Here is a 9,707-nt window from a genome sequence, read left to right as displayed (position 1 = left end):
GGCGAATTGGGCGGCGCGAGCGCAGCGATGAAGACGACGATGACCAGATGGGATAAAAAAGAAAAAAAAATTGGCCGGCCGGAAGTTCCGCTGCCTGACGCCGGAAGTACCGAAAATACCAAATTGTTTAGATCTGGATCTGGGCCGATGAACTGCACGAACGCGGGGCGAAAAATGGAGCAGAAATCGATGGATTTGGAGGGGCAAACGATGGAATTTGACGGAGAAAATTGGAGGGATGATAGATCAACACCAAAGACAACAGATCTGTGGACCAAAACCACAAACAACGCAACAAATCCTGAGATCCAAATTCGAGCTATTTTTTGGGGAAAATTTTTTGGGCAAATTTTTGGGCGAAATTGGTGGAATCGGAGGGTCAAATCCGTGGCAACCTTTGCTCTGATACCATATGATGCGGGCTAAGCCCGAGGGTGTGCCCAATCTTCACGGTTTGACCCGGGTGAGTGTGATTGCGGAGGGGGATTCGCGGGGAAAGTGGATGAACGCGAAGAACACGATACAAACACACGCACACACACAAATCGGTTATCCTCGTTGGCCCGAACCACCAACCGATAGAATTGCGAGAGAAAGACCAAAGGTAGAATCTCTTGCAAAAGATCGACAAATCCAAATAGAAGTCCAAAGAGTAAAAGACCAACTAAGAATAGAGTTGCAAAGCAAGAGATTCTCAATTGATAGAATTACTAGAATGGAAAAGATCCGGATTAGGAGGGGTACAATAGATGATCACACCTAAGGTGGGGGTTTCCCAAATCCACAAAGGGATAATAGAGGCATAAGCCAATTCATCTAAACATCATCTCTCCCTCATGAAGGTGGGGGTAGGTGTCTATTTATAGGCAAGGGGATGAAGGGGTAAGTTACAAGCCAAAGTGGGCTGAGATCTGGCTGAGGTTCGATGGGGCGGAAGTTCCGGCCGTCCTGGGCGGAAGTTCCGGTCCTGGACGGAAGTTCCGGCCATCAGGGGCGGAAGTTCCAGTCACAGCTCTGTTGTGCGAGCATCTTCAGTCTTGACAGCATCTGGGCGGAAGTTCCGGCGATGTTGGGCGGAAGTTCCGGCCTGGAGCGTCCAGCGCTTCTTTCTCCTTCTCTTCCATGCTTCCGTGACATCGGTCTTGCATCCTCGGGTCTCCATGGCATCCTCTCTTCTCCCCGTACTTGTCGTCGAGTTCCTATCATCAAGATATGACGGGGTATGAAGTAGTATATCGTCCCAAATAGGCGATTCGAGGCACGCGTAAAGGAGAAGATTCACCTTAGCGTGCCGTCTTGGCGATGAAGCACATGATGCGGTGAAGACCGAAGGTCGCCCCGTATCACAGTGTATGCATCCTTTGGAGCCAGCTATCAAACGAATGAATGACATGTTACCCTGGGGCGGCCATAACCGCCATCGCAATAACTATGAGGACTAATGTTTCCTTCGTCAGATGCTCAACATTTGTAACCGTCGGTGAAGCCGGCACTTAGTTGCCGTGGTAAGCTTCTAAGTTCTCGCCCGATCAGTGGCATCAATGACCCGTGTGATGGCAATGGCTCTATAACCCAAACAAATTAAGGATCGAATACCATCTCACTATTAACAACATAAGAAGAAACAGGCTCACAATTCTTCTGAGAAAAAAACCCAGAGACCATCAAGTTATATTACAGAATGGGCTACCATTGGCTAACGACTTGATACAGATGTGGCTAATTATTTGTTTTCAATCGTCATATACTCGTTATATAGGATAGCATCCATATATTCTCTCCAAGCTCTGGCACTTCCTGGACCGTCTGCTCTAGATTAGATGCTATTTTATCCCCCATCATAATAATGTTGACAAAGAAGTAATAAGTTTTGTGCGTTCTAAATGTATGAATGCAAAAAAGAAAATTATCAAACTCTCCGCCATGATCTTCCATCGTGTGCCTGAAGCTATAGCTTCCATCCTTACTATCTTGCCATATATGAACAGTCTGTAAAGTTTACAAACAAAGCAGTGAAACCCATAGTTGCGCACTTGCCTCATCTATGGTGGACTATTGTTGGTAATATCTAATGTGCACGTGATCAACTTCGGCAAGATACTATGGCAAAATAAAAGAAAAGCTGACTTTCTAAATATTCAGACTCTATCCGCGAGCACTTCAGGTGGAGCTCGTCAATATCCCTTTTATGTATCATCACTCTAGTTTTTTTTATAGGTTCAACTTTGTAAAACCGAATGGTGAAACATCATTGCATCTACAAATTAATTATCAGTATTGGTTTCCTATTTTACCATTAGAAGACATTTTGACTACCAAGGTAATGAAGGAAGTGAAACATACTGCGGAAACACTCTTAAGCAAACCCGCTTGGATGTCCTTCAAAAGTTCAGCAACCTTTTCAAGTCAATTGCATTTCTCAATATCCTGCAGAAGGAAGTGGATATATGAGACAATCTTACATATCAGATGAAGAAGAGATATATGCATAAGAACCAGAAATAATTAAGTTCAACTATATATTTGATTACATGTCCATCTCTTTACTAAGAAAATCACAACAACTATTGATTGTAGCACAAATTGAAAAGGACGATGATGAACATAGACTTCTCCACTTTTGGAACTACCTTCATAGACACATATATAGCTATGCACTATCATGTGAAGAAAGGAGTTGTTTCTTTTTAAATATCTTGTTTGGAATATGAACATCATACTTTGCTATTAAAAATTATTCACAACATTGAATATATTTGAGTGATTACTATGTCATTTAAATGGATCTAAGAATTAATTTCCCACAAAATAAAGGTAAGAGAACTGATTTCCTTTGTGCACCTAGGAAGTTGTTTCAGAAAAGCAAATACGCGGGAAAAAAGAGCAGCGCTTGATCAGGGAAACAACCATCCAAAACCTGTAAATGTCTAAATTTGTTCACTGTTCCTTTTCCTTTTAATCACAAATCGGTCAAGGCAGTAGTATCTTCATTTAATGTACCAAAATATTTCTAACATTTTTTCATTTGCTCTGCTGCTTCTTGGCTATAATGAAGTATAATTTCAAGTGTTGGCAGTATAAACAAAGGTTAAGTATTCCATTTTTATATGTATTATTGTAGTATTTAACATAGAAAGAACAAACAATTATGCATTTCCAAGCTATTCATATATACTGCATAGGTAAAATAATCATACATGGATATGGAGGTACTCCATATTATAGCATGTCTCGGGAACAATTACTTTGGTCATTTCAGCGACACATATACTTCTATTTGCTGTGGTTGAGCTAGCTTTACTTTGATGGAGATGGAATTAGGTGGTTGCTGCAAGAAAAATAGAAATTGAAATCAACATCTTTCTACAATGATATCTAGCTTATTGAAGTGACACTTTTCTCGGACATCCACCTAGTAAGGTGGAGCTTTTTTACTTAGGAGGAAATAAGTAAGCATGATAAAATCTAATAGTAGGCCTTATACTTAGGTGAAGCCTTGAACAGAGAATTATCCACTTAGAGTATGAAATCTTCGAGAGTATAATAAGAACAATAATCCCAACATCATAAAAAGGACATTACATCATGATAGGAAAATCTAACTTTGTTGTTTAGTTCCTTTAGCCGAGAGTTGGGACTTCTGCAATCATCTTGCTTACACATAAGTCATTAGGATTATTTTGCTGTAATATTGTTCGAGAGAGTGGAAGATTTTGAGAGGATAGTCAGGTTCACAACAAAAACAAAAGAAAGTGTTGGGAAATAGGCAGGAATCAGACGTGGCATTCAGTAAATTGTACATTTGTACATTACTACTAGGACTTGTACTTACCGACGGCCAGACGCCAAGGTGGAGTTCAGGACAAATAATTTTTCAGGATTGAAGGGTCACACAGGATAGGTAAAATAGTGTGTGAATGATCCTGCGGATAAATGCAGTTCATAGTGAATTTTGTACGCTACAGTTTCCTCTGTTATTTGAACAGGTCCCTCACTTATGTTATCCCACAAATTCAAGAGTCTTCTTCCATACCTTGATCTCCTACCAGTTATCATTCAATGATAAACCAATGAAACCTAGCAAAAAATGAAACAAGATCGAACCAATTACCTACATATATAGTCTAAAAAGGCAATTCTGGAACTTCCTTTGACCAAGAAAATAAGAGAATATTTTTGGTACTTCGTGTTTGAGTAGTTGGTGGCAGCGCTTAACAAAATAAATGGATCAAGGTCGGTACTGAAATATATAAGTTTCTTCTAAACCGAAAGCATCAGAATACACAAGTGCGAAGAAATTCTGCAATTAAGCATATATATGAAAATTCTCTTAATGTCCGCATTTGGAACATATAAAGCAAATAAGAAATTAGTAGTTCATCCATTAAACAAAAAGGTACAGAAAGCAAGGCACCAAGTTTAATTCCACAAACGGCTGTCATGCTACTTGCTCAAGGCAAACATAATGCACTATATGAGCATTCTAATTTTTAATAAAGGAATGTAATAAGCGAACAATTCAATGGCAGAGGTAAAAGAAGAGAACACGAAGTTCATGTGAGCACACATCATAAGGGTCCAGAAATTTCTCGTGATAAAAATGCCGCACCATGAAGACAGCAAAGCGAGGATGGGGAAAGCAGTCAGAACTATTCTCCTGTAAACAACCCGAGTGGTTGAGACTTCTCTTTCTCCCCCTTCCGATGAACTCGTGAGTTCATCTGGATTCGATCCTCCCGACAAGATGCTGGGGATTGTAACCTATGAATTCGTGAGAGCCCATCTATCTATCGAGCGGTCTGTGACATATTGGATACTAAAAAAAGAACAAACAATTTTACAGATTAAAAAAAATGCAATTTAACTTCCATGCCTGATCCAATAAAAAAAGAACCAGCAATAATGTCTGGCAAATAGTCCTACACCACTACGTGCTACAGAATACAGAAATTGGTTTTCAGGCATCAAACAACCTAATTTGGTAACAATTAATCTATCTGATTACACGTATCAGAAACATGCATCTCATCCTCTAAATTACCATGAATTGTATATGAAAAATAAAATTGGCGCACGGGAGTCTCCTTTTGGAGTTTCAAAAAATGGCTAAGGTTGAAGAGTCAATCTAGGGATACAAAGCAAGAACGCACATTAAAAGGACGTACCCAGTGCTGAGAGCTCCCGCACTGTGCGGGGTCTGGGGAAGGTGTTAGTGGCAAGCCTTACCCTCACGAAGTGCAATGTGAGGAGACCGCGACTCGAACCTGGGACCTCTCGGTCACAGGCGGTGAGGCTCTACCGCTGCACCAGGCCCGCCCTTCAAAGCAAGAACGCAGATTACCCTGCCAATTTAAGTGGATAAGACAAAGACGGTTATCTGGAAAAAAAATGTCATATATATGAAAGCGATAAAAAGACATGATAAGTTGTCTACACATTTTCTTGTTATGCAATCCCATCTTTTCAAACAGTGTTCATAGGTAATATTTGTTCCACCAATCCAATTCTTGTTTACCCAAGCAATATGCATTATGACCTTCACCCTATTTACTGATGACACATAGAGATTTCAGAAAAAGAAAGTGCATGCCGATTTATTCAAAATAGCAGAAGATTTCTTCGATAGTAACCCAATATCCAAAGCAAGAACTACAAACTTAAGGGAAGGCTAAACACTGTTGGATCGAAAACTGTATTGGTCCTGTACTTCTTTTTCTGTGCTGAATCTCGCCCTCACAGTAGGTCTTGTATGCCACTTGATAATTGACCTTTCAACTCAAACATTGAGGGCGTAGTGTGAGATCAAGTTGATAAGCAGTATAGTATCAATAGCATAGAGTCCCTTCCAAGAACATACATATTTATATGTGTACCCCATATTCAAATCTGAACCACGAGTGCATCAAGAAAGAGAACATGACAACACCCATTGTCTGATGTAGGACCTGAACCTGAAGAAGAGCAGCCTGAAAAAGGACAATAAACAGAGCCAGCCTGCAGATCCGAAGATTAATCAGTAGAATTACTAAGACCGATCACCTTTAAGAAAGACCAAAGAAATCCAATAAGCCAAGATGAATTGCAAGCCTCCAAGCGTCCATGTCAACAGAAAAATCACAGGCTAAACCAGCATGCTCTCGTCAAGAGAAAATGGCTCGACAACGGGCAGAAGTAGCAGCTGGACAAACGGTTCGAGCCAACAGAAGTAGCTGGGGACAGTTTGCTCACATAGTCAGAAATGTACATAACATGCAGATACCTAACACCCATTTTCATGAATGGATTTGGAGAAAATACCTGAGATAGCGGGTGACCTGTGCATGTGTATCCATCCATTACTAATCTACTGCCAGTAGGTGGTACTGCCCAAGTAAGAGCACCGACCTATGTATAAACAAAACAATTGCCAATTAGTTACTTGTGTTGTTTCGCACTCAGCTTTTTGAGGATCAGTTACTTCCGTGGTTTTAACTAAAACTGTATATGAGTAAGACTGTAAGAGTTTCAGTTAACAAAAAAAATTCAGTTTCAGGAAAATTATATATCCTTGATGCAAACCGAATAGTATGTGTTAAAGTTAAGATTCATCGACAGATAGTCCACACCATAGCTAGATAAACAAACTTGATAAATCAACAGCTTGGAACATACAATATTTTTTATGCGGTAGCACATCTCAACAGCTGCGTACATTCCTAGAATTTTGTTTAACAGGGCAATATCCTACCTGGTCCATCAAAGCAATTGCAGTCACAGCCAAACATGGCAAAAAAATTAGACCAATGCCAAAAGAAAAACAACTCCGTCCTCGTTTGAAATCCAAGTGCTAGTCAAGCCAAAATAAATTAAATATTTCAGAAAACCAACATTGGTATGTGTTCATGCCTCGACACTTAGATTAAACACATCAGATCAAGAACATCTCCAACTATCTAGAACAGCGGGAGCAGCCTGCAAACATAAAGAAATGACTGAAAATTAATTCATGAACACATGAGAATGGCAAAATAAATGCAATCTTGTCTACAGGTCAAACCAAGGCAACACGTTACAGAGAATTGATGGAAGAAGAAGGGGTCGGGTTATCACCATCAACGGAACAGCAAATGGAGAAGCCGTCGGTGGGGAAAGCAAGGACCAGTGGTGGGGAGAAGCCCTGGACAGAGAATCTAATAAGCGCAACTGCAGCATGCTCCTCCTGACGGCCTCACCCACGACCTGCTCCACCGGTTGACAATGTCCAGAAGGATGTATGCGCCCCTTGCCGCGGCCTCCAGGTACCAGGTCCCGGCTCGCCTTCTGCGCCTAGAAGAGGCCTAGCCACGCCGGCAACACCATCTAGAATGCCGCCAAGACCTGCAACCCGATGCACGCACCGATGATGGCCACGGCGGCGGGTAAGAATAGTAGAGGGTCACCCTAACTGCAGGAAGGAATCAATATACTTCTCAATTCACATATAGTGCAGCTGAATAAAGAAAAGGTCCATAAAGGCCAAACATTTTCATATTCACAGTTCACCAAAATTGCACCAGAGGGTAAAAATATCACTTATCAGTTGGTAGCTTTGCGAACAAATATTGGCGGGTATCTAAATCTGAAATAATCTGGAAACCTAACATGATTGGGAGGTGAACAGATTTCACTTTATTGCTGATAAGGTATCTATTTTAGTGTCCTCCCGTCATACAATTTCTTCTATCGTGAGCCTTCTTGATGCTAATAAAACAGAGATGATTAAATACGATTGTCGCCACTTGTGACGGCGTCATTTTTCATAGATAGTAATTCTCACATTAAAGAAAATTTGAATCATTAAGCACATGAGAGGTCACTCTGTGGCACATGGTGATTCAGAACTAAATGACCCACAAAACTATCCATAGCAGAGTACTAAGCATGAGTGCCAAGTTTTAAATAGTTGCAAGGTTGTGACATTGGCCATGATAAAATTACTATGCAAAGCTTGTCGTTTCTGGCCACATCCTGAAGCTAAGAGCAAGGAGAAATTGTAATACCTTCAAAGAAACACCTTGAAACTGTAAGAACTTATGGGTCAACCGGGCTGCACTAATGTTGGTGCCTTAAGCTTATGAACGTTAATTTTGAATGTTCAGTTCCTGGCAAAGCAAGATAACATATCAACCATCAATCATCATCGAAATTAACCATTACAATTCTATAGTACGTGCTGAATAGTGCAGTGAGCAAAATCTAGAGGAATAAACCCACTATATATATTGCCAAGCATTTGTTGCAAATCACCAAAATAGTGTAGTGAGAAAAAAAACATATGGAGAAAAATCTTCACGGCACCGTACCTCGAACACCCAGTTCAGTCCATGTTTGACTATACAGTGAGCTCCAATATGTAATTGCGGAATCTTACAGCGAAAAAAATTCAGATCATCAGACCACTCTCAGCAGCCATAATATATCCAGGCTAGCAAGAAGAAATCTCAGATGCACTGCATGCTAAGCATATGGGTTGTCCGTTGGATGAATTGCTTTAGGCCACACAGACCAAGTGAGAATCTGAAAATACACTGATTGAGTTCTTGTAGGCATACCAACAAACACTTCTAGGCACCAAAATCACAGAGCAGAGGCCTTAATCATCAGAAAATTCCCATCGGCACGTACCTCCTTCCCGCTTCCGGTCCTGAGCCAACAGGATCTGAGGGGCTCCCACGACAGCCAGGGAGAGAGGGAGAGAGGGGGGAGGGCGCCCGTGTCGGTGAGAGGAGGAGGCTTGAGCGCCGCCCCCACTCCAGTTCGTCTGCTCTGCCGGCGACCACCCACACGTCCTCCACTTGAGAGAGAATTGGCCACGGGGATGGCCGCACAGGTCAAGAAGAAGAGGAGGGCACCGGGCCATCATTCCTCAACCTCGCCGCCAGCCACCTCGAGAAGGAAAGGAGACGTTCGAGATCCTTCTCCACGCCACCAGCCGTCTCGGGAGAGAGAGAGAGAGGAGGGTGCAGCAAGCTGATAGCTGCGCACACGGCAGAGGGAGAGAAGTGGCCTCTGGCCCTAGCGGCACATCTTGATGATTGATGGTACCGCCATGGAGACAACCACAGGCGAGACGGCCAACTGAGAGAGGAGGCCCTCGTTTTGGAAAGAAGAGGCACCGCGCTACCTGCTGACTTCTGCGGCAGCCGCCGCTCGACGCATCCGGCCCAGCTGCATTCAGCAGCAGCTTGCTCCGTCCAAATTTCGGCCGACCTCGACAGCGGCGCCATTCACGGCCGCCTCTACATCGTCACCCAAGAAGCGGCACGACGTGGTGAAGGCGGGTTGGCGACCGAAAAAGAGGAAATGAGAGATGGTGGGCAAATTGGCAGCTCGGGAATCGACGCACCATTAAGCGGCGTGGCACCGCTTTCACTATTATAGCAAGGCTACATCCACACGCCCGGGGAACTGCATAGGTGTTTCTCAGCCTTCATAAAATTCTATGGAGCACCAAAGTATCTCTACTACTTATAAAGGCAAGTGCTGTAGGAAAATTCAATCTTGACCCTCCATCCACTCACATCACACGGTGTAGAATGCTCTATTCGCCCCACCCACCATTTCCGCTGCATTTACCATCTCCCCACGTCCCTTGCCTAAAAAAAAATCCTGCTTGAGACTTCCGCATCGCCCAAATTACGGAACAAAGCGGAAACGGTTCCGCTAAATCAGCCTCTTCCGAGCGAGTT

The 9,707-nt window shown here is 42.5% G+C and overlaps 1 long non-coding RNA gene across 8 annotated transcripts; it reads right to left on the bottom strand.

The window, feature by feature from the left end:
• Positions 1–304: 304 nt before the first annotated feature.
• On the bottom strand, positions 305–9,471 carry LOC127300916 (uncharacterized). Of its 8 annotated transcripts, XR_011748599.1 has the most exons (12): positions 8,644–9,471; positions 8,322–8,535; positions 8,019–8,120; positions 7,090–7,356; positions 6,728–6,951; positions 6,298–6,384; positions 5,858–6,209; positions 5,708–5,768; positions 5,166–5,342; positions 3,833–4,077; positions 3,198–3,328; positions 306–2,427 (listed from the first exon to the last, which is right to left on the bottom strand). It is a non-coding gene; the product is annotated as an uncharacterized lncRNA (long non-coding RNA). The 8 variants fall into 8 exon arrangements; XR_011748598.1 differs by having other exon boundaries at positions 305–2,427; positions 5,166–5,768; XR_011748595.1 differs by having other exon boundaries at positions 3,833–3,923; positions 4,034–4,077; positions 5,166–6,209.
• Between the last annotated feature and the right edge of the window lie 236 nt (positions 9,472–9,707).

The sequence above is a fragment of the Lolium perenne genome, chromosome 7 (assembly GCF_019359855.2).
Source record: "Lolium perenne isolate Kyuss_39 chromosome 7, Kyuss_2.0, whole genome shotgun sequence".
Taxonomy (NCBI): domain Eukaryota; kingdom Viridiplantae; phylum Streptophyta; class Magnoliopsida; order Poales; family Poaceae; genus Lolium; species Lolium perenne.
This window is presented reverse-complemented; position numbering and strand designations above follow the sequence as displayed.